Raw genomic sequence first — 22,627 nt, 5'->3', positions numbered from 1 at the left:
ATGCAATGTTCATTATCTATCCACTTTCACCCTTTCACTCTCCAGTCACCTCCCATGTCTGTCCTATATTAGTGGTGTTATGCAGTATTTGTCCTTTTGTGACTGATATATGTTACTTAGCATAATGTCCTAAAGGCTCTCCCATGTCGTGTAATGTTTTACTATTTCATTGGTTTTTAGTGCTGTGTAGTATTCCATTGTGTGAATGTACCATAGTTTTTCTATCCATTTTTTTGTTGATGGGCACTTGCTATTGTGAATAATGCAGCAATAAACACAGGTGTGCATAAGATTCTGATTTAATAGGTCAGAGGTGAGACCTGTTGTTGTTTGATAGGCGTTGTCTAGTCAGTTCAGAGTCATAATGACCCCAACAAACCCCTCACAACAACAATAGAAGGAAATACAGCCAGGGTCTCAACAGTGATTGCAATGTTTGAGTCCATCATTATAGTTACTGGGTCAATCCATTTCATTGAGGGTCCTTCTCTTTTTTTTTTTTCCTGAACTTCCCAAGCATGATGTCCTTCTTGGAACTATTTCCTTCTGATAATATGCCCAAAGTACATGGATGGTTCAAAGATATGGGACTCACTGTTTGAGCCACTCTGATTCATACAGACCCTGTTCATATCCACGTCAGCCTCACAGTTGCACTGTGTTTAAACCCACTGTTGCAGTCATGGTGTCAACCCACCTCATGGAGGGTCTTCCTCTTTCTTGTAGACTATTTTTATCCCAATTCTGGTGGTTAAAAAGTAACATACAAATGACAAAATATGAAGTTAAAAAAAATCATTTTTGTCAGACTATGGGCTTTAAAAAATTGGTTAACTATATTAGGTAAATAATTTGCTAAATTTGATCAATCAATTCATAATTAGAATTGCTGTTGTAGGTGGGACCTCAGAAACAAAACACTAACTCACTCATCGAGCAACTCGCCATCGGATTTCCAAGGCAGTGACTCTTGATGGGAGAATACTGTACATCTTTCTCCCGGCTGGAGGACTCAAGCCAGACATATTTTATAAGTTCCTCAGGGTGAGTCTCCCCTGCAGCCACAGTAAGAACCACTCAAACTCACTGGGGAGCACATGAGTCCCTGGGGGCTTCGGCAAGTCAAAGGTGTGGCCCCTCCTTCGCCTGCTCCCCTCCAAACCCAATCTCTATTTAGCAGGCTTCTACTTCTCTGTCATTGCCATTGTGTCGAATCCAATTCAGAGCTCCGGCAGGTTTCCAGAGCTATAAAATCATCCACGATAAGAATGTCCACCTTTCTCCAGAGGAGCAGCTTGGGGGGTTTAAACTGCCAGAGAAGTGAGGTTCTGGGTGAGCTACGCTTTATGGACTGTGCTACCCTATTTAGCAGATTTCTATTAGAAAGAACTACAGGGTTCTTTACAAACACCAGAACACAATTCTTTTTAAAATAAACTGCTTTCTCTACCTGATAGGGCAGCCAACTGTCATGGCCTAGTTGGTAGGGAGGTGTGCTGCTCACTTAAAGGCAGCACCTCTCTGGTGGTTCAAATCCACGGGCAGCTCCACAGGAGAAGGATGGGCAGTCTCCTTCAGTGGGATTCATAGCCTTGAAGCCCCCTGGAGCATCAGTTCTGAGTTGGTTTTGATTTGTTGGCAATGAGTCAGCAAGTAAGTTCTGAGGGGGAAAGGTGACAAGAACAACTTGCATACAATTTGCTGTATCTTCACCTTTTTTGTATTTTCTGTTCTTCTGCACTGTGTACAGAATCAAAGTGATTTCCAAGACATTTCAAAAAAACATGCAAGTGATGTATCCCTTAAATTGATTCAAACATGAACTTCACTTATTTGGGGATAGGGGATTGGCGCTTCAACTTCATCAGCTCTGTTTCGACAATGTTTCTACACACAAATATTGGGAGCAACTGGAAAAGGCTGCTTCCTAGCTCCAGCTTTCTAGAAAGCAGAGGCTTAAATGGATTGGATTTTCTGCTGCTTCTCTGTGGGGTGCTTTTCCCCCAGGGAACCTTCTCAGGTACTCTAGTGAATCCTGAAATAGACAACAATTATACCCAAGCTAATGGAGCAAAACAGCTTCTCAATCATCCTTTCCCCTCACTAATAACCATGTATTATTAAGGAATACAATCTGATACCCAATATCCCCAGGTTATCTCACTCCTATTCCAGCAGTGCAGGGTCTGCAGTGGCAGAAGCAGAACTAAGCAACACAGTAAGCCTGTCTTTGTTAGAAACAAGTCCCTTTCCCCATAGGATCTACTGTTACCTTCGCTGATATGCCTCTTAACACAAACAGCCCTCATCCACTGACACAGGCAATACAAAATGGTACAGGTGGTGCTATGGAAAACAGTTTGGCAGTTTTTCAAAGAAAAAAAGGAAAAAAGAAATGCAGAACTATTGTATGAACCAGAAACTTCACTGCCAGGCATATATCCTAAAGACCTGAAAGCAGTACTGTTAAGTGATGCATGTCCACCAATGCTATAGCAGTATTCTTTAAAATTGCCAAAGGTGCAAAGAGCCTAATGCCCACTGACTGAAGCATAGATGAACAAAATTAATATTAATCATCCAGAAAGAGAAAGAATTCTCTTTATCCTTGATTCTGCTACAATCAGTGACATGGTTGAACTCTGAAAAGAGACTGAATGAAACAAACACAAAACAACAGCTACTGTATGATCCTCTCTTATATGAAGTATATAGATAGGCAAATCCATCAGTGGTTCCCAGGGGCACGGGAAAAAAGAGACAGGGATATTACTCATAGGATACAGGGGGACTGTTAAGATTGATAAAAAAAAATTGTTAAGAAAGGTGACAGTAACTAATATGTGATGCCTATAATTCATATTACTGAACTATACATTGAAGACTAATTGAAATAGCAAATTTTGAATGACATATTTTATGTCAAAATTATTTAACACACATGGGTTTTAATTGTGATTTATCACTCTATATAATTCCAAATTCAGTGTAACAAAGAACCTCTAGAGACTTGATCTTTATCCATGGTCCTTGCATCAAGAACCATGTCTGACCCCAGGTGCCTACCAATAAAGGTTTATCAGTATTAATATTTTATTGAAAAGTCATGACTTCAGAAATGCTCACTTTATAAATGCAGCTTAACTTACTCCATTTAGACTGTTAATACCCAACTTTACTTTGTTTTATACAGTAAAAACTGTGAAAGTCAGAATATGTATAATGTGGGAACTGGTCAGAGAAAGAAAACTCCAATATTTCCTACTAAATAGAGAATGACACAAGAGAGAAAGAGTTAAGGCCACACCTTGTCAAAGGTGGGAAACTTGTGTGACCCAGAGAAACTATGCAATCCTACTGAACTTTGCTTTCACAGTGTTTGCCAAGGTTCTGCATTTTAAATCACAGATGTGGATCAAACTGTCAGTTACTCTTTTCATTATTCTGCTTTATTAAGATTAAAAACTCTGTTCTCTCAAGTTGGTTGTTGTCTTGTCTGTAATTGGAATAATGTATAACTTTCTCCACCAGAAGCATTAGCTAGTGTAGTGATTCAGGTATTCAGCTGCTAGCTATACGATCTGAGGTTTGAACCCACCAGTCACTGCTCAAGAGAAAGATGAGGCCATCTGCTTCTGTGAAGATTTCCAGTCTTGGAAACTCTCTGGCCCATTCACTCTATCCTACAGGGTTGCTGAGTCAGAACCCACTTGGTGGCACTGGGTCTGGGATTCTGGTTTTTTCCAAAGAGCTTCATTAAACAATGCCATTCTGAGACTTCCTTAAAAGTTTGACCTAACCTTTCGGTTTTTCATCTTAGTGAGAAGCATTACCTTTCTGTTACTTGAGAAAGTTCTACCATTACCTGTATAATATGTGGAAGGTGCGAACTGGTCAGAGAAAGAAAATGCCAATATTTAACTCTGTGATATTTAACCACCTTTTCACTACTCTGAGGTTAACCAATCTGTGTTAAGGCTTGTGAACCTGGGTATTCATGTCTTGTTTCTGCTGTTATCAAGAGCAAACTGACATATACAACAGAGCACAATCAAATTAATACAACTTGGTAAAAGGGGAGCCTGAGACTTGAAATTCTTAACATTGTAAGAAAGAATTTCATTTTAAAGGAAAAATATTATTATTATTATTATTATTATTATTATTATTATTATTATTATTATTGAATAGCACTAGATCAAGACAGTCAAGAGACCTAGACTGGGTCCTAGTTTCTAGGCTGCCTGACTGTTCTGCACCTGTACAGTGTCATCCATAAGAGCAGGTTAATAATACCAACCTAGGCCAGTACTCACACAACCAGTTGAAAGGGTCTAATTAGAGAAATTAGGTAATGTGTATGGATGTACTCTGGGGACTCTGAAATGCCACAGGAATATAAGAGATTATACATTCATACTCTATTACTGCTCTTGTCGCTGGGTGCATGGATTGCGGTAACAGCTTTCCCAGGAGGCTGTGCCAACATCTCTCTCAGTTGCAATTCCCCTACATGCCACGGCTAGAATAACTTTCAATAAACCCTGTGGTAATGTCATATGATTCAAGAAGCTGTGGATCTAATTTCCTCAGCCTGGCAATACAAGTCTTTGCAGGTGCAGCCACCTTCTCACAATACTGTTCTATTATTGTCCCTACACTGTTCACTTACTGTCCCCTCAGGACCACTCTCCACTCAGGTCTTCTGTTGCTCAGTGGGCCCTGTATCGCCTCTCAATGTGTGCCTTGTTATCAGCCTGCACAGCCTCCTCTGGGGATGCCATGCCATCCCTGCAGCTCTCTCTCCCTTGTCCCTGCAATTCCTCCCTCCCTAACTGTTCACTTAGCCATGTCTATTCCTACCCCCAGTTCTAGCTTTTGCTAGGGTGCTGTTAACATGATGCTGTAATCTTTATGGGAGCAGATCACCAGGCCTTTTCTCCCTCAGCGTTGCCAGGTGGGTCTGAACTGCCAATCTTTCAGTTAGCAGCTGAGTGCGTAACTGCTCTACCACCAGGACACCTTGCTATTATACTGCCTTGTAACTGCTCTCATATACAGTCAGGTAGGCCTGCAAAAAACCATATATTCACTAGGTATCAAACTGTTACTATTGTTGCTAGGTGTCGTTAAGTCAATTACAACACAAAGTGACCTTATGAATAACAGACTGAAACTTTCCCCTTTAGTATATCATCCTCACAATTTCTGCCATGCTCAATGTATTAAATACTTTAGTACAAAGTACAAAATACTCTTTTTATTTCTTTTTCTAGTACTAAATGCTCATAAATATTCCAATTAAAGTTACATATTGCTAAGTGTTGAGAAGGCTAAGATAAACTAGGAAGCTCAAAGCTTTCTTAATATACAATGGTAACAACTGCATGTGTGCTGAGAAAAATCTTATTCCTAATAAGAAAGCGATGATCCTTATAATGCAATTAGTTTAACAATAATACCAGTTCATTCATTTTAAGATTTTTTTAAAAAGATCATTTCCTGAGACTACACCAGGGATTGAAAGGATAATCGATTCTTAAGAGTTTAACTATATCAATCAGAATGCTTTCTGCTGGAAATGACAGAAATTCCAACTCAAACTAGCTGAAACATTAGGAAATGCACTGACTCATGTAAGAACAAGCCCAGCGGTGAGGTGAGGTTCTGGGTTGGCCCAGTCCAGTTTTCTCTGTGTTTCCCCTGGCTCCACCCTCCTGGGAATATCATTTCATCTCTGATTGGTAGAGGAACTGAGAAGCAAAGATCCCCTTTCCCGTGTCTCTCCGAAAAGTGAGGAAACATTTTCCCTCGAGTCTCCAGCAGTCTTTCTTTTGTTTATTATTGGTCTATGGTGGTTTCCCAAAGCACTTCTGGATTTACAACTACAGTGAAGTCATACTGTAGCGAGCTAAAGCAGAGTTCCTGCATGAATCTCTGACAGGGCCAGTTACTAAGATTGGATTAATCTAAATCCATCCCTAAACCTAGGCTTAATCAAGGATCACCCCTAGAGTTGGGTCACTCCCCAAATTCACAGGGGTGCTATAAAATAGGCACGATAATGGAAAGCATGTTAAAATCAATCATTAATATCAATTTCACTAATACTCAAATGTGTCTAATTAATAAAATACTATAATGGGGGTAGGTGTGTCAGAGGCAGTAAGGTTGGCAGGGTTCAGAGTTGTTGTACATGGGTCACTATGAGCCACAGGCGACTTGGCGGCACATAACAACAATGATGATGTCACATCTATATGAAATGGACAAATTGTAACAACTGCCACTGTTATGAATGTTCTGGAGTTGGTGATAACCTGTAATACCTCTCTGAAGATAATTTTGTCAAGTATTCTGTCAAGAACCAGAAAATAAAAAAAGAACAATGAGCCATCTAAGTAGCTGCTGCTACATCTTTGTACTAAACCCTGACCTTCACTAACAGGAGTGCCCCATGCCCACAGTTCCACTGACCTCACTGAAGAGGATTAGAGACTGCAAAGGAGGTAGCCTTCCTGCTGACAGCAGCAGGAACAGCAGCGCATCCTGAAGTAAGGGACCAGCGTGATACGTTGCGGGGGGGCCCCCACCCGGTAAGGGACCAGCTTGCTCCATCGTCAGCCCCCCACTTAGCAAGGGACCAGCTTGCTTCGCTGCCAGCCCCCCCACCCAGCTAGCTTACTTTTCTTTAATCTAAAAAGATTATTTTTTTTAAAAAAACCCACACACAGCTTCTTAATGGAGGGCATTATTTCAACAGCTTTTTAGAGATCATCATTTTCTTTTTTTTCCTGACAACACGTAAATCATGTAATTTATGTTCACAATGACAACCCTGAATCACCACAATTCACGAGCAATCCATGGCCTCCAAGCTGGTGTGCTTGGTAACATGGCCCAACAACTACTTTCAGAGATGAGAATTGGAAGTTGCTTCTATATTGTTCAACTATGCCCCAATATTATTTTTTACAGCCTTAAAACCATGCCAATTCTTTCATTAATATTTATCTTGTCAATAAAACAGGAAGCTCAAGTTGTAAAAAAGCATTCCCAAAGGATTCAATGAAGCCATTTTCATTTTTAATATAAATACACACACAAAGAGCCTGTGTTGGCAAGTCACTGAGTTTCCCAGGCTGTAACACTGTGCCAGGAGAAGCCTGCCCACCTTTCTCCCATGAAGTAGCTGGTAGATTTGAACAGCTCACCTTTTGGTTACCAGCGTAATCTATCAGGAAAGAACTATGCCAGCAGAGCTCTGTGTGTGTGTGTGTACACGTGTATGCATGTGTGTGTGTACATTTATGCATGCGTGTGTGTGTGTGTGTGTGTGTGTGTGTGTGTGTGTAATGTCTTTCCCTCAAGTTAATTCTTGTGCTAAAAGGTGCATAAGTGAGGCAGAGAACCAAGTGAGAAAGTGCATCCTAAAATTTTTTTATCTGATAAGAGACTGCTTAGTCCTGGACCTCCTTTGTGGATAAGGAAACAGGTAAAGAGAGATACAGGAAGTTACTCAGATTCACAAAGACCAATAGAAGAAATCATTAAAATGAAATGTTACATTGAGATCTTCCCATGAAGACATGCACAAGAATGCCATCTGTTCTTTAGGGGTCAGAGAAAAGCACTGGCAATAAACGGAGTATCTATTGGGAGAACTTGATCTACAATGGGGTATACCTCTGGAGGGAAATGGAAGAGAAGTGATGAGAGGAGGGCTCAGAGGATACTTCAACTCTACCTATATTATTTCTAAAATTGAGTGGTAAGTACATCAGTGTGGGAATTTTCTGTATTAGCTATACTGGTTTGATATACCTGACATTTTTTCATAATTTAAAAAACCTAATACTGTTGTTGGCCATTTTCTAGCAATTCTGTAAGACAGAGTAGACTTGCCTCATTGAGTTTCCTAGGTTATCACTTTAATGGGAGCATACCACCAGGTCTTTTCTTCTGTGGAGCTCCTGATGGATCCCAACTACCAATCTTTCAGTTAGTAGACCAGTACTTAACCACTGTATAACCACGATGTGTCATTTCTCAGTGTTTTTACAAAATAGATGATACCCATCTGCGTATACTGAAGCATTCATTTATTAATGGTAGCAGAAAAACCAACCCAAATTTCAGAGCTGGCAAGCACCTCAGAAGACTCAGCTGGGGAAAACAATATCATCCTTTTGCAATATCAAGAGTGTGTGAGACCATGGTGGCGAGGAATGGGGTGAGGACAAGACTGAGTCAAGCTGAGGGGCTCTAAGATCACTGGTGGTTCTGGAGACCCTAACTTGAAGAAAAGGTGCTCCAATTTGAGCCAAGAGCAAACAAAGAACATACATCTAGGTCACTCACTAAGCAGTGGGTAGCACTTTGGCAGGAGGGAAAAGGGGTTCTAATTTTTCATCCAAATGAAAAAAGGAGAAGGGATGGGGAGAGGTCCTTCAGCTGCTCTAGCCTCCACCTCTGAAAAGCCCGAGGCTTCTGCACTGCCCAAGGAGCCCAGGGAGCACAAGCACTGGTGGAGACTTGGAGGGAGTGAGGCTCTACTAAGAAATATGGAGTGAGCACTTGCCCAGAAATGCTTATCAGATATTTCTCAGAAACCAAGTGGCGTAGTTGGAGGCAGCTGGAGGGAAGGGCCTGGCCAGCAGAACAGAGGGAAGAGAACTTTGAACTTGGCTCAAACCCACAGTTAACAGATCTAATAGGGAAAAGGAACTTGGAATGAGCTGTACTGGGCCACCTCTTTCACTGTACAACTCAGGATATAATAATTGAACATGGATAAAGAACAGACCCACAAGTAAAAGCCAAATCAGCCAACAGATATTAAAAACTGAACTTCTTCTGTTTCAAGAAAATAAAGAGGCTGACCTAGGGTTTGTGAATGAGTGAAAGAATAACAAAGGAGTATGGGAAGGAATACAGAAAAAAGCCTCTTCCTGGCCTTCAGCCAATTCTCCTGACCTTCAGCAGAAGCTGTGAATACACGCATTTTTGCCCTGTGGGTGTTGCAACTCCGAGCTCACATAGCTCTCCCTTCTATCTGGGTTGTGATCCTGATCTGCTGCCCAATCCAGGAACATTTGAGGTGGAAAACAGCAGGGACCTTCTATTCCTGCTTCCTATGGAAGTTCTTGAAAAGTCCATTCTGACTGCAGTTAAGAGAGCATAAAATAAGATTTAGATTTCTGAGCCATTCCATCTTCCTACGAAAAATAATGTCTTAAAATTTTTTCTCTGTTGGGTTCACATAAAATGCTACATATCAACAGAGGCAGTAACATGGATTGTCTTCCTGTCTGACCCACTTTAATGTATTTTTAATTGGGAAAAAAATGTGTTTTGCTTCAAAAGTCCACTGGAAACAGCATCTGTGATTCTAGGTTATCTGGACATGGGTTATGTGATTTATCTGTTTACATTTCAGAGACTGTCCAGAAATAGAAAGGAAAAGAAAAACCAACACAAAATCTTCCCAAATATTAAGATCCATTTTAAAGAAATGCTGCACTTATTTCCTTGCTCACAATTTTTATTATTGACAATAGAGGAAAAGCAATAAAGTTCCTGCAGTTCTGGAACTTTCTTTGCTAATCACATTGTGTTGAAGCTGTGTGTGTGTGTGTGTGTGTGTGTGTACTTTTAAAAGGGAGATTAATGAAATTCTAGATTAGCTGGCTTTAGGAAAATTGGCTGAGATTTCTAATTAGAAATATGGTTACTAAAACAAAAAAACAAAACAAAAAAAAGTCACAGACTGACACTTTAAACTTTTTTCCCAAAACAGAGAAAGGACTGAGAGAAAAAAATGTATAAAAGTAGAAATGAGATTAAGATGCAACTTAGCGCAAAAAAGAAGAGTCTAGGACATTGGTTTTTATTCGGGTTATTTTCCTCAACAGATACATGTAATAGAAGAATATTTATTTTTACCAAGTACCAATTTATTTTGCTACATATACTTAGAATTGATTGTTTTTCATTATTTATATTGAAAATTACAATTTTATTTGAAAATAAAGAACATCTTAATAATAGTTGGAAAAGATCATTCATGGTAGAATATGTTTATGTTAGTGCTGCTCAGTCTAATAAGGGGGATAATTTATCCTTACTAGAACAAGCTGTCTGCAAATACAACTTGCCCTTAAAAAGGATACCTAATAAACCAAGTAGAATATAGACTAATTAGAAGCTTTCAGATTTCTTTGGTTCTTCTATTCTGTAAATAGGAAATGGCAAAATAAACCCCATTTGTGGTATAAATCAACAGTGACATACATTACCACTTCCTGCAGGAAAAAAAAGCTGCTCATTTTAACACTGTTTTAAAGTTTTCTACTGAATTACATTAAATACTTGGCACTCTTTGAAGACAGCTGTACACATACAAAACAAAAGACAAGAAACTCATTAACTAATTCTAGAAATTAGGAAAGATTTGGGTTTTCTTTTACCCATAAACACATGTATGACAAACTAAAAAATACTAGTAAAGAATAGTGGCTCAAAGGGCTTTATAGATTAAAATTACCCTAATTAATCCTCATGTCTTTGAGAAATGAAAGGATAAGATAAACTATTACATACTAAATGATTATTGTTTTAGGTGCCAACTATGATGCATAGTGACCCTACCTACAAAAATATAACCATATGTTGGAGCACAAATAGGATTCTAAATGCTAGAACTACTAAACTGTCAAGAGAAAAAGAGAAACAACAAAGTATAACGACACAGCTACTCAGCAACTCAGCTAAGTATGCAGAAACACCTCGGAAGGACTGAGAACTCAAAATCTGATTAAGGAGCCAGCAGAGATTACCCAGCATTCAAGTTACCATCTGAAAATGGCCAAATAAATGCATGACAAGTCTCTTTCCCAAACCTTGCACTTTCAAGAGGAAATGTATTTTAAGTGTTACTCAATCTGGAAGTAGCAATGTGCTTGAAGACATGAATTTGAGATTCTCAATTAGCAGATGGTTTTCCTTTAACTAAACCACTCTTTCCAGAAATTTTGTTGAAAAATAAAAACTTGAACACCTATGAGTCCCATTCCTTTCTCTATTCTTAATTCATGAAATCATCAACAACCAAGTGCCCTAAAACAAAACCAGCGCATCTGCTCCAGCCACTGTTTCTGAGAAAATGTACCTTCGTCACGGGAAAACCTCTCCAGAATGAGTCATGACTACTTTCCTACAACTGGAATTTCCTTGCTAGCAGTCTGACAACTTGGGGGTCAGATCTTCACTTCATTTAAAGGGGGAAGCAGTACTGTCATTACTTAAAAGATTCAAAAGAACAAACCCCTCATTTTATACACTACTGCTATGGGAAAACTGTATTGTTAAATCATTAGAGTTATCACTGGAAAAAATGATAACTAAATTCCAATGATGCTGCAGGAAAAGTACAGTAAAACAAATCCTCGGGAGCCTGTCATGAACACTCGTGTGCTACATGACACAACCACGTGTCACTGTTTCCACTAATTTAGAGGTAACTGAGAGCAAAGAAAGAAATCCACGTATGTAAAGCAACACAATTAAAGAACAACACTGCATAATGCAACTAACTAAATATAAAGGCGACTTTCAGGACGTGCTTGCTCTTTAAAGAGGTTGTCATCTACCTAGTACATCGGCTGGCAATGAGGGTAAAAGAAGCATTAGCAATGATTTTGTTGTTATTTTTTGGAAAATCCCAAAGTCAATTTCTTTTCAAAGACTCTAACTTAGTCTGACGTAAAACGTAAACCCTGGTAGTTTTCTCACTCAGTTAATAAAAAAAATCAGCAGTACTGGGGCTGTGAAAGGGATGTGCACTAAATTAACAGAGGCAAGAGAGAACTCTAAAGTCACTCAGCTCCTACTGCTCTCAATCTGGTCAGCAAAAGCCTTTTTTGTGATCAAGACCAACATCAATGCCACAAAAGTATAGTAAAATCAAGCCGTATTTACAGCTCATCGCACCCAGAGTAACAGATGGATAATCATGATAAGCTATGGCTAATGAGTGGGAGTAAAATAAACAGATGGAGTATATGCAAGGAAAAGGGTAAGGCAGAAATAAAAAAAATGGCAGCATCTTTTTATAAAAAAAAAGAGTATCTTTTATTCTTATAAAAAGAAAAAATTTCTACCAATGATTAGAGCATCTTGATTTGTAAACAAAATCCCGTATGATATAAAAATCTAAAGCTGAGAGGACTCTATATAATCTTTACGCATAAAATAAGCACTTACAGGAGCCAAATATGCATATCTATATAGGCAGTCATTCACCCTAAAATAATTATACATTTGTCTAACTTTGTAAAGTGATAAAATATTCTATCTCCTCCTACTTCCTTGGTTTGGGTTTAAAAATAGAATATAATGTTGCAACAAAATCTTTTCTAGTTTACCTTTCAGACTTGAGGATGCAGTCTGGACAGAACAAAAAAAAAAGAGTATGTATATGTCCTATTTTATTTTGTCTCTTATCCTTCAGCTAACTGCCACTTTAAACTGTAAGCACATAGGAATGCGTAATAACTATACTCAATATGTACAAAAGCTAGTTAACGTCAAATTATGCTGCAGTGAACTTGACATTCTATCATTATTTTCCCAACTTTCAGATCCTTGAAAATGTTTTGTCAAGGAAGCTTTGGAGGAGAAGGGGAAGGGAACAGAAAGTCTGAATGACATTGATAAGGGACTACTTTCAAAAAGCTATTTTGGCATTTTACTGGCTCTTAGAATCATCCATTACCCTATATAACAATTTTTCTAAAATTGACAACTCATTCAAATTCTAATTATTAGCTTGTATTTACTAAAAGGAAATTTCAAGTGGAGCATCCATTAAGACCCCACTCTCCCATTAAGAAAGAAGAAGAAGCCTCTAGGATTATAGGGGAAGAATTTGCTCCCCCCCAATTCTGCCCCATCTCGGATGTTGTTACGCACTGTCGGAACCAACTTCCGGCAGTGTAGAAGTTGTAAATCGCATGGCAGCAGACTGCCCATCTTTCTCTCACGGAGCAGCTGGTGGATTCAAAGCTTTAGACCAGCAGCATGGCACCTTACCCACTAGGCCACCCTGGATAATTGCTCACTTCACGTTCTCCTCACCCACTTCTTTCAAAATGGGTAGTTATTTCCGAATCCTGGAAAACCATGTCAAGGATCCCTGAAAGGCTACTTGCCTTTCTTTGCCAGCAGGCTTTTCAAAATTACAAGTATAAAGCAGGCCTTTTAAACAGGTTTTAAAGAAAGCAACTGTCACTCTCGACAGGCATGTGCAGGGACGGGTACCCAATAAGCAGGTAAGCTCGCTTACTAATTCTACAATCGACAATTTCCCATGGGTTTGGAGTGTATTGAAAATTTTCACTCCAGAGGGGAAGGTAAGCAAGCACAAATGTTCACCAAGTTTATTCAACAATCTGACTCCAAGCAGGCAAGATAACAAAAGACTCATCTACCCTGGTCTGAGCAAGAACTAGGTCTTCTCTTGGGAAGTACCGGCAGATGAACTTCCCTGACAAATGCTTCCTATACTGGCCCCACCCCTTACTTCCTAATGCTGAGGATAAGTTTTATGTCTTTTTGCTTTTTTCAGCAGAAAGGGTTAGCACCATTACAAGTAGTTGCTGATCATTGTGACAATGTGGTAACTCGGAAAATAATCATAATAGAAAGATATACAAGTAACAGAAAATTGTACTGTGTCTGGAATTATGTACAAAACTGATGTGCACTAAGAGAGATGCAAATTAAAACAACTATGAGATATCATCTCACCCAGTCAAAATAGCAAAATTTAACAGAACAGCAAGCAACAAATGCTGGTGAGGTTGTGGAGAAACTGGAACCCTGATTCACTGTTGGTGGGAGTGTAAAATGGTGCAACCCCTGTGGAAAGCAGTATGGCGCTTTCTCAAAAAGTTGCAAATAGAGATACCATTTGACCCAGCAATTCCACTACTGGGAATATACCCTGAAGAGACCATAGCTGACATCCAAGCAGATATATGCACACCCATGTTCATTGCAGCTTTGTTCACAATAGCAAGGAGTTGGAAACAACCTAAGTGCCCATCAACAAACGAATGGCTAGAAAAGCTGCACAATGGAATACTATGCTGCACTGAAAAACAAGGAACTCATGCAATATTATTCAAAATGGTTGACTCTGGAGAACATTATGCTGAGTGAAATATCCCAGTCACAAAAGGACAAATATTACATGATGCCACTGTTGTAGAATGGGACTAACCTCGGGGTTGGGGAGAGACTGAGTAAGATGGGTTCAATAATGTATATTGCACTGAAACAGGAGGAAGAAAACTGTTTAAAAGAGATATGTGACTAGGTATTTCTGTCATCACAGGAGTCTAGAGCGATGGCTCCATGGTGGAGGGGACCTGGGGGAGGGTTTGTAAAACAATGAAAGAATCTTTTCTTTCACTTTTCCATAATTTTTGACTCATGTACTTATAACTTGTTAGTTAAATTTGTGTCTTCTAGGTTGCAACACCCCCATGATACATCTTCAAGGATATGAACATGTACAGCTAAGCACAATTAATAACAGTGCATCTAAATTCCAAAATCAATCTCCATAATAGTCTATGTGTTTCCTACTGCCAAAGGGGCCCTTTAGAGTAGTGAGAGAAGATCTTCACCCTGAAACCCACAGCGTCCCTTTTCAGCAGGAAGTAGCTAAGAGAATACGCCATCCCCTTTTCCTTATGAATCAGGGTGAAGTCTCTCTCAGGGAGGAGTGATAGGGAATGGCAAAGGACACACTGACAAAGGGGATTAATCAGAACTGACTTTGACAAGCACTGTGGCAATTGGACAATAAAACAGACATTCGGATGGTGGGGGAAGAAGAACAAACTGGGGAGGAGGGTAGAGAGAATGGTGCAGCAATGAAGGAATGAAAACCCAAAATCCCTGTAAATGTTCATTAAAACTAATAAAATTTAATTTAAAAAAAACTGATGTGCATGTAGAAAGCAACATGTAACACAGTCAAGTAACAGTGAAGTTCAGTATGTTAATGCCACACAGTTAAAAATCATGAACTTGAGGTTTTAACTTAGTATTATCTTTGAGTTAGGAAATTCTGAAGAAGATTTTATACCTATAAGAAACTCTGGTAATTGGAAAAGGTGCATATAGTTCTTATTTTAGCCTTCCTGTAAGTTTCTGGTGCAAGTTGAAGTGTTCAGTCCATACCTTCAAGTTCTAACCCACCAGCTGCTCTGGAAAAGAAAGATGTGAGTCCTGCGGAAAGATACAGCTGTGTACACCCTAGGAGGCAGGACTGTTGTGCTCTGTAAGGGTCACTATCACTTGAACTGACCTGGCAATGAGTTTAGGTTTGGGAATTGCACAGAGAAAGCATCCTGCACCTCCTACAGCTGCAGTACTCAATACAACTTCACTTCACATTCTAGCCTAGAGAAGCTTCTGCGCTTGTCATCACAAAACTCTTCTAATGCCTTACGATGTTCGTTTCTATTTGAGGGGAAACGGGGAGCGCAGAGGGCCAAACAACCACTTCACTTCTCTCCCTCCAATGTGAACGAGTCCTGTGCTAACTGGTGAGTGCAATTATTCCCAACCTACTTGCCTGGATAAATGAAAAGTATTATCCTTTCCCTAATTCCTTAATTTATTTGCTGTCACCTGCAAGGAAACAAAGAAATGGCTAAAAAAATCCCACATGAACTGCTTTCACGTGATGCTTCTGTCACATCTACACAAACAAGCCTAAGAGGAGGGCATCATCTACAGATTTCAATTGTCCACGTTCTCCTTGTCCCTAATTAACAAAGATAATTCTGAGTTTGCCACTATAATTTATTAATCATATCCAATTAATCTAATCGGCTGTGAAGCAGGAGAGGGCAACAGTGATTAATAAACGGAGCTCACTGGGGTTTAAAACCTGTTCGGCGGAGGACTGTGGTGAATTCCCACATGCGCAAACGGGACAGTGGCCCTGGTGAAGAATGTGCTTTGCATCCTGGCAATCCTCCAGTTAGGAACGAGCTCCATTCCCAGCTAGATCTTGAAGTCTTTGTGTGGCTTTGTAGGTAAGCAGGAAAATGTGCACAGAACTCCTGCTCAGCCTTCCTTTAGTGCACGGACAGAGCTGTGCTGGCTCAGTCCACAGGGAACCTCTGTGCAACCCAAAGGTGCCACCGCCACCAGTGGCTCTGTGGGAGAAAGGCGCGCAGGCTCTTCCCGTGTGATGATTCACAGCCCAGGAAACCCACTGGTGGTCAGCCATGAAATGGTTCTGGGCTGATGGCAGTGAGAGAATCGAGTTAGGAAAAGGAGCCCCGATGGCGCAATAATTTATCAGGCTACTAAGCAAAAGTTCGGCTCTTTGAATCCACCAGCTGCTCCACGGGAGAAAGATGGGCAGTCTCCTCCCATAAACATTTACAGCCTCAGAACTCCATGGGGATGGAGAGTCGCTGAGTGTTAAAACTGACTAACTATGAGCAGCTTTTTGTACAAAGAAAGTCTTAAGGCCTTTTCAATGATTTTAAAACTGCAAGTAAAACAAGTGAAGGCAATTATGATGAAGAGTTTCATGCGAGTAGGGGTTTGGTAGTCCTAGTGATACAGTGAGGTAAAAACTGGGCAGTTAATAAAAATCTCAAAGGGCCACACTCACCAGCCATTGTGGTGGCATTAATGGTAAGGAGTTGTAGTACCAACCCAAAGACAGCAGTTCAAATCCACCAGCTGCTCCATGGGAGAGAGATGGGCTATCTCCCCCAGTCTGATTTAGTGCCTCTAAAAATCTGCAGGAGGGTCAGCTAGGAGTCACAACAACAACCCCACAGGAGAGATGGGAAAGTGGACTTCTGTAAAGATTTACAGCCTCAGAAAATGTCTGGGGCAATTCTGCTACATCCCACAGGGCTGCTATGAGCTGGCATGACTTTGGCTTTTGGTGTTAGGGGTTGGTTAATATGTTTTTTATTAATTTTAATGAAAGTTTACAGAGCCTTTGGATTTCCATTCATATATTGTTGCACTTTTCTTCCTGCCCAACCTACCCCACAAAAGTTCAATCATTTTTAAGTAAGCACAAATTTACACAACATTAAAGGGCAAGAAGTTCAGCAAGATTGACGTAACCCAGGGACTGCCTACATTTTTAACTCAACATTCTGCTTGTAAGATTTCATATTACAACTGGAGGAAGGAGAGACAGCAGCATAGACAGTTTATTCTTCAGTACATTCAAGGTGCAAAGGGTAGAGAATTCGTCACTCAGCTACCAGCTGAGAGGCTGGCAGTTGGAAGCCCTTGATGTGTCATGGAAGAAAGGTCTGACAGTCTGTTTGCATTACCATTACCATCTTGGAGACCTTAGGAGCCAGTTCTACTGTGTCCTGTAAGGTCACTATGAGTTAGAATCAACTTGGCAGCAATGCATTTGATATTATTGGACCATGGTGGCACAGTGGTTAAGGTAATTGAAAAGCTTGCAGTTTGAACCCATTAGCAGCTACAAGGGGAGAAGATATGGCAGTTTGATTTGTAAAGATCACAACTTTAAAAACCCTTTGGGAATGGTGAGCTCTGGTGGCCTAGTGGCAAGAAGCTGCACTGCAATCCCAGAAGTGAGCAGTTCAAATCCACCAGATGCTCTCCTAGAGAAGGAAGGACAATATCCTCCTGTACCAGTCAGATCCGATTTGAAGGTACACACACACACACAATAATAAACAAATAAATAAAAAACAAAATAACCCTTTGGGACAGTCTGACTCTGTCCTGTAGTGTTAAGAATCACAATGGGCTTGTTTTATTTTGGTCTTGGGGGTTGTGTGTGTGCTCATGCATGGGTGGAGCAAGAGTGCTTCCATAAATAACTGAGGAAAACTAAAGAATCAAAAAATACTTTCTTGAAAAAAAAATTTTCAAAAAATACTTTCTTGAACATCAATTTGGAAATTTTTCATCAGCAGCTTAAAAGTTGGTAACCAATAATTTGAAATTCATCTACCCAGTTTCTGACTGATTCATTCAAGTACTCTGGCAGTGCCCCAACTGTAACCCTAAGTTACAAACATGAAAAAACAAAAACAGAGCCATCCCCTACATAATTAGTTTGCAGACACACTGTCATTTCAAGGATGTCCCGGGCAAGCCCCAGGCAGAATTTCCACATCTGCTGGCCACGATTTCAGTCCTCCCAATTTGGGCAGCGCGGCCACTAGGTCAGGAAGTGCATATGGAGAGATGCAATGAAGTTATGAAACCGGATACATGTGACCGTGTATTTTTAACCCTAAATGGTCTGTCAGCAAAAAGAGGAAAGTGAAGGACAATGTCACTGCCATTTTGGAAAAAAAAAAATCTTAACAGCCTAAAGACAAGAAGCTGCGCTGCAATCCCAAAGGCACGCAGTTTGAATCTGCCAGCTGCTTCACAGAAGGATGGGAAATATCCTTCCAAGCGATTTATTGCCTCTGAAAACCTGCCAGAGGGTCAGCTATGGGTCAGTTCCAACTCAATGGTACACAACAACAACGACCACAAGAAAAGATTTAAAAATCTGTATGTTCAGTAAAACTTTTATTTCATCTAATATGACAAGAAATATTCCTCTGGAGGCCTGAACACTTAAGTCTGTCTATGATCCAGTAGTCAAATACAGAGTTCTAAGGAGTGGCATCCACTTCAACATGCCTCTGGAAACTCTATGAACTTTGATAAATGTCAACAGTTATAGAACAGCTTCAGGCCCTTTGTTCACAGGGTCGCTAGGAATCACGCTAGACTTGATGGCAATCAACAATAACATCAACAAGGTGAGATAATAAGGCCGTAGTCAGAGAAGTAGCTATCTTGGCCCATTCTCAGACTTCAGTTATGCTCAAATATAATTAGCCTTTTAAATTATAGACTATAACATCGAGGTTGCCTTATTATAACCACGTAAAAGACAGGGCTAAAGAGCATTCAACCAAACAGTATAGCTACAAAGAAGCAAAGCTTGGTCAAATACAAGTTCATGTAATAAACATCAAGTTAACCAATGACAGGATGAACTTCAATACTCAACAAATAATTATTAGGCACCTACCATAAACCTGGAATTTCTTAGTGGTGTACAGTGTTAACATACCAGGTTGCTAACCCAAAGGTAGGAAGTGTGACTCCACCCAGAGCCCTCCCTCAGAAGAAAGGCCTGGTGATCTATTTTAGAGAAATCAGCCATTGAAACCCTATGGAGCACAGTCTGGATACACTGGGGTCCTGATATTCAGAGCTGATACAATGACAATTTGGGTCTTTTTAAAAGAGTTTGACATTAATCTAAGTGCAAAGAAACACAACATGAAAAGTATGAGCAGGAGAACATTCTATGCTGTTGCTGTTATGTGCTGTCAAGTCACCTGCAACCCACAGAAACCCTATGTACAGCAGCTCTGAAGCCTGCCCTGTCCTGAGCCAGTCTCACTAATTCTGACACATCTACTTCCATTGACCCAATTACTGTATCAATCCATCTCATCCCAGGTCTCCCTCTCCTGTGCTGTCCCTCCACCCTTCTAAGCATGATGTCCTTCTCCAAGGACCAGTGCCTCCTGGCCAAGTGCCTAAAGTATGCAAGACAGAACTTCAAAATCCTAGCCTCCAAGAAGAAACTTGGTTTCACCCTTTCCAAGACAGACCTATTTGTTTTCTTGGCAGTCCATGGTATGTTCAAGTTACTAAAATTTCGCCATATTAAAATCCCATTCCATACTCACATCTTTTGCTAAAGTAGTTCTTTCTTCAGGAGCAGGAACTAACAACAGATGACGAGTCAACAGAAAACATGATTTCCTAAGATACAGAACTGCCTCCTTTAATTCTGTTCATTTTTATAAGCAAGCATATAATTATCTTTCCAAAGGCTGAGAATAAACAAGTAGCATTTGTCTATCACAATGGTATAAACAGTAACAGCAATTTCCACTGTTGTTTTGAAATAAATATAGATTAAGATTCAAGAAAAATTTTTAAAAGGGGTGGAGAAAAAGTACTCACTATGCCATCACCTTCATACGCTTATCTGTGCACTCCAGTAAATCAAAATTCCCTGTGAATTCTAAGAGCTGATGACTAGTTGAAAATCAAAGTTAGCACATTTAAAGTCAAACATTATCACATTTTAAAAGAATGGTAATCCTAAAAATCACATCAGTTTTAAGTTCCATTAGCAAAATATAGGGGGGCTCTTGGAAGCAAGAGTGGCATCCACTACCTAAACAACATGCCTCCAGAAACCCTATGAACTTTGATAAATGTTGACAGTTGTAGAGGGGCTTCAGGCCTTTTGTTCATAGGGTCACTATGAGTCGTTCTCAACTCGAAAGAAATCAACAACAACAACAAGAAGGGGGGCTCGGTCCACCTCTGTGGCTCTCCCCTTAAGAGTTCTATCCTTAAATCCCCGTTTGATAAGCATGATGATAATGTATTAAAGCTACCATTTATTGTGCATCTACTATATGTCAGGTCAAACTCCAGAAACAGCCATCATTAAGTGTTCATTTTACCAATAAAGAACTTAAGGCTGAAGGAATTGATCTAAAATGACAAGCTAATAAGTGGAAGAGATGGAATTTTAATCCCTATCCTCTCAGCTCCAATGCCTCTGCCTTCAGTGGGATGCACAATGGACTAAGGGTGAGAAGTCTGTGAATCAAGAGGTACATACAGGATAAACATCTGTCAGAGTCCCCCCTGGAGGTGGTGGTTGTTAGGTGCCATCATGTCAAGTATGACTCATAGCAACCCTATGAACAAAAGATCTGACCCTGGTCCTGTCCTGCGCCATCCTCACACTTCCTGACATGCAAGAGCCCATTACAGCAATCTACCTTGTCAATCCACCTGGTTGAGGGTCTTCCTCTCCTTTTCCAACCCTCCACCCTTTCCAATATCATGTCTTTCTCCAAGGAATAGTACCTTCTAACAATATACCCAAAGTATGTGAGATGAAGCCTCATCATTCTTGCCTCCAAAGAGCACTCTGGCTGCACCATCTCCAAGACATATCTATTTGTTTTCTTGGACGTACATGCTCCAACACCACAGCTCAGAGGCATCAATTCTTTTTCTGTCATCCTTATTCACTGTCCAGGTCTTGGGTGCATAGCTAGTATTTGGAAAGACCATGGCCTGAATCAAATGCACCTTAATCCTCAAACTGACATCACTACTTCTCAATAATTTGGAAAAGTCCCTAACTGCAGTCTTTCCCAGTACAATGTGTCTCCTTATTTCCTGACTGCTCATACCAAGGGTGTTAATTGTGGATCCAAGCAAGATGAAGCTGTTGACAATTTCAATCTCCTCTCTGTCCATCATGACACTGCCTACTGGACCAGTGGTAAGAATCTTTGTTTTCTTGACATTGAGACACAATCCATACTGAAGGCTGTATTCTTTGATCTTCTGCAACAAGTGCTTCAAATCCTTCTCACTTTCAGCAAGCTGTGTCATCTACATAATGCAGGTTATTGACGAGTCTCTCTCCAATCCTGACACCACATTCCTCTCCACAGAGTCCAACTTCTCGGATAATTTGCTCAGCAGATAGACTGAACAATTAACAAGTAAGGCGTGTTGGAAACAACTACTCAAACCAAAACCCACTGTCACTAAGCTGATTCTGTCACAAAGTGACCCTTCTGGACAGAGTAAGATTACATACAACCTCAGAAACCCTATGTGGCAAGTCCTACCATGTCCTACAGGGTCACTGTAAGTTGAACTGACTCAGCTGCAATGGGATCATCTTTACAGAAGCTGAATGCCACATCTCTCGTCCAAAGAGCAGCTGGTAGTTCCAACTGCCAATCTTCTAATTAATCACTTTGCTACCAGGGATCCTTGGAAATAACTACAAATACAAAACATCTAACATACAGTCAATTGCTAGATAGTTTTCCAACTTTTCTGAGTCTTTGTGTATCGCATGAATAATGCCTGATAATTTACAATCCATTTCTTTAGATTAGTCATTACTGGCATCCCTGAAAATTTAGTTATGACTAGGTGACCTAGGCATCAATGTCATTAGGAATTGGCTGGGATCCTAACTTTAGTCTGAGTGACTCCAAATCCAATTCCCTTGATACTACAAAGCATTGCTCTATTAGGTGGCATTCTGTGAAATAATGGGCCATTTTCACACCCATCTCTGAGGCTGTACCACAGAAGAAACAACATATGACAGAAGGAGGGGAAATCCTCTTTTGGAACAAAGTCTCAGTCACAGCTTACTGCAGGAAAAGAAACCATTTCAAGTATTTCAAGCAAGGAATTTAATGCAGGGCCTTAGTTACACAAGCCAAGAAGTTGCTGAAGAGTCAAAGGAATAGGAAGAGATTTAGCAAGAGCAGGAAGTCACCACCACTCCTTAAACAGAGCAATAAAAGGAAGAGACGGTGTTAGTGTACTGGGGTCTACAGTCATCTGACAAGAACATGGAACTACAGTGGACAGGCCGGGGGGGGGGGGGGTGGTGCGCGCGCCAGTCACACACCCAGGGGGCTGAGGCCAGAGAAAAGGCATCTCTGCTGTC

The 22,627-nt window shown here is 40.3% G+C and overlaps 1 protein-coding gene across 1 annotated transcript in view; it reads right to left on the bottom strand.

The window, feature by feature from the left end:
• Positions 1 to 22,627, bottom strand: part of RAB8B (RAB8B, member RAS oncogene family) — an 87,147-nt gene that overhangs the window by 18,176 nt on the left and 46,344 nt on the right. The window lies entirely within an intron of this gene.

This window comes from Elephantulus edwardii, unplaced genomic scaffold (genome assembly GCF_000299155.1).
Source record: "Elephantulus edwardii isolate Elephantulus edwardi_28Jun2011 unplaced genomic scaffold, EleEdw1.0 scaffold00263, whole genome shotgun sequence".
NCBI classification, from domain to species: Eukaryota; Metazoa; Chordata; class Mammalia; order Macroscelidea; family Macroscelididae; genus Elephantulus; species Elephantulus edwardii.
Note: the sequence above shows the minus strand (reverse complement) of the source record. Positions and strands in the feature narration are given on the sequence as shown.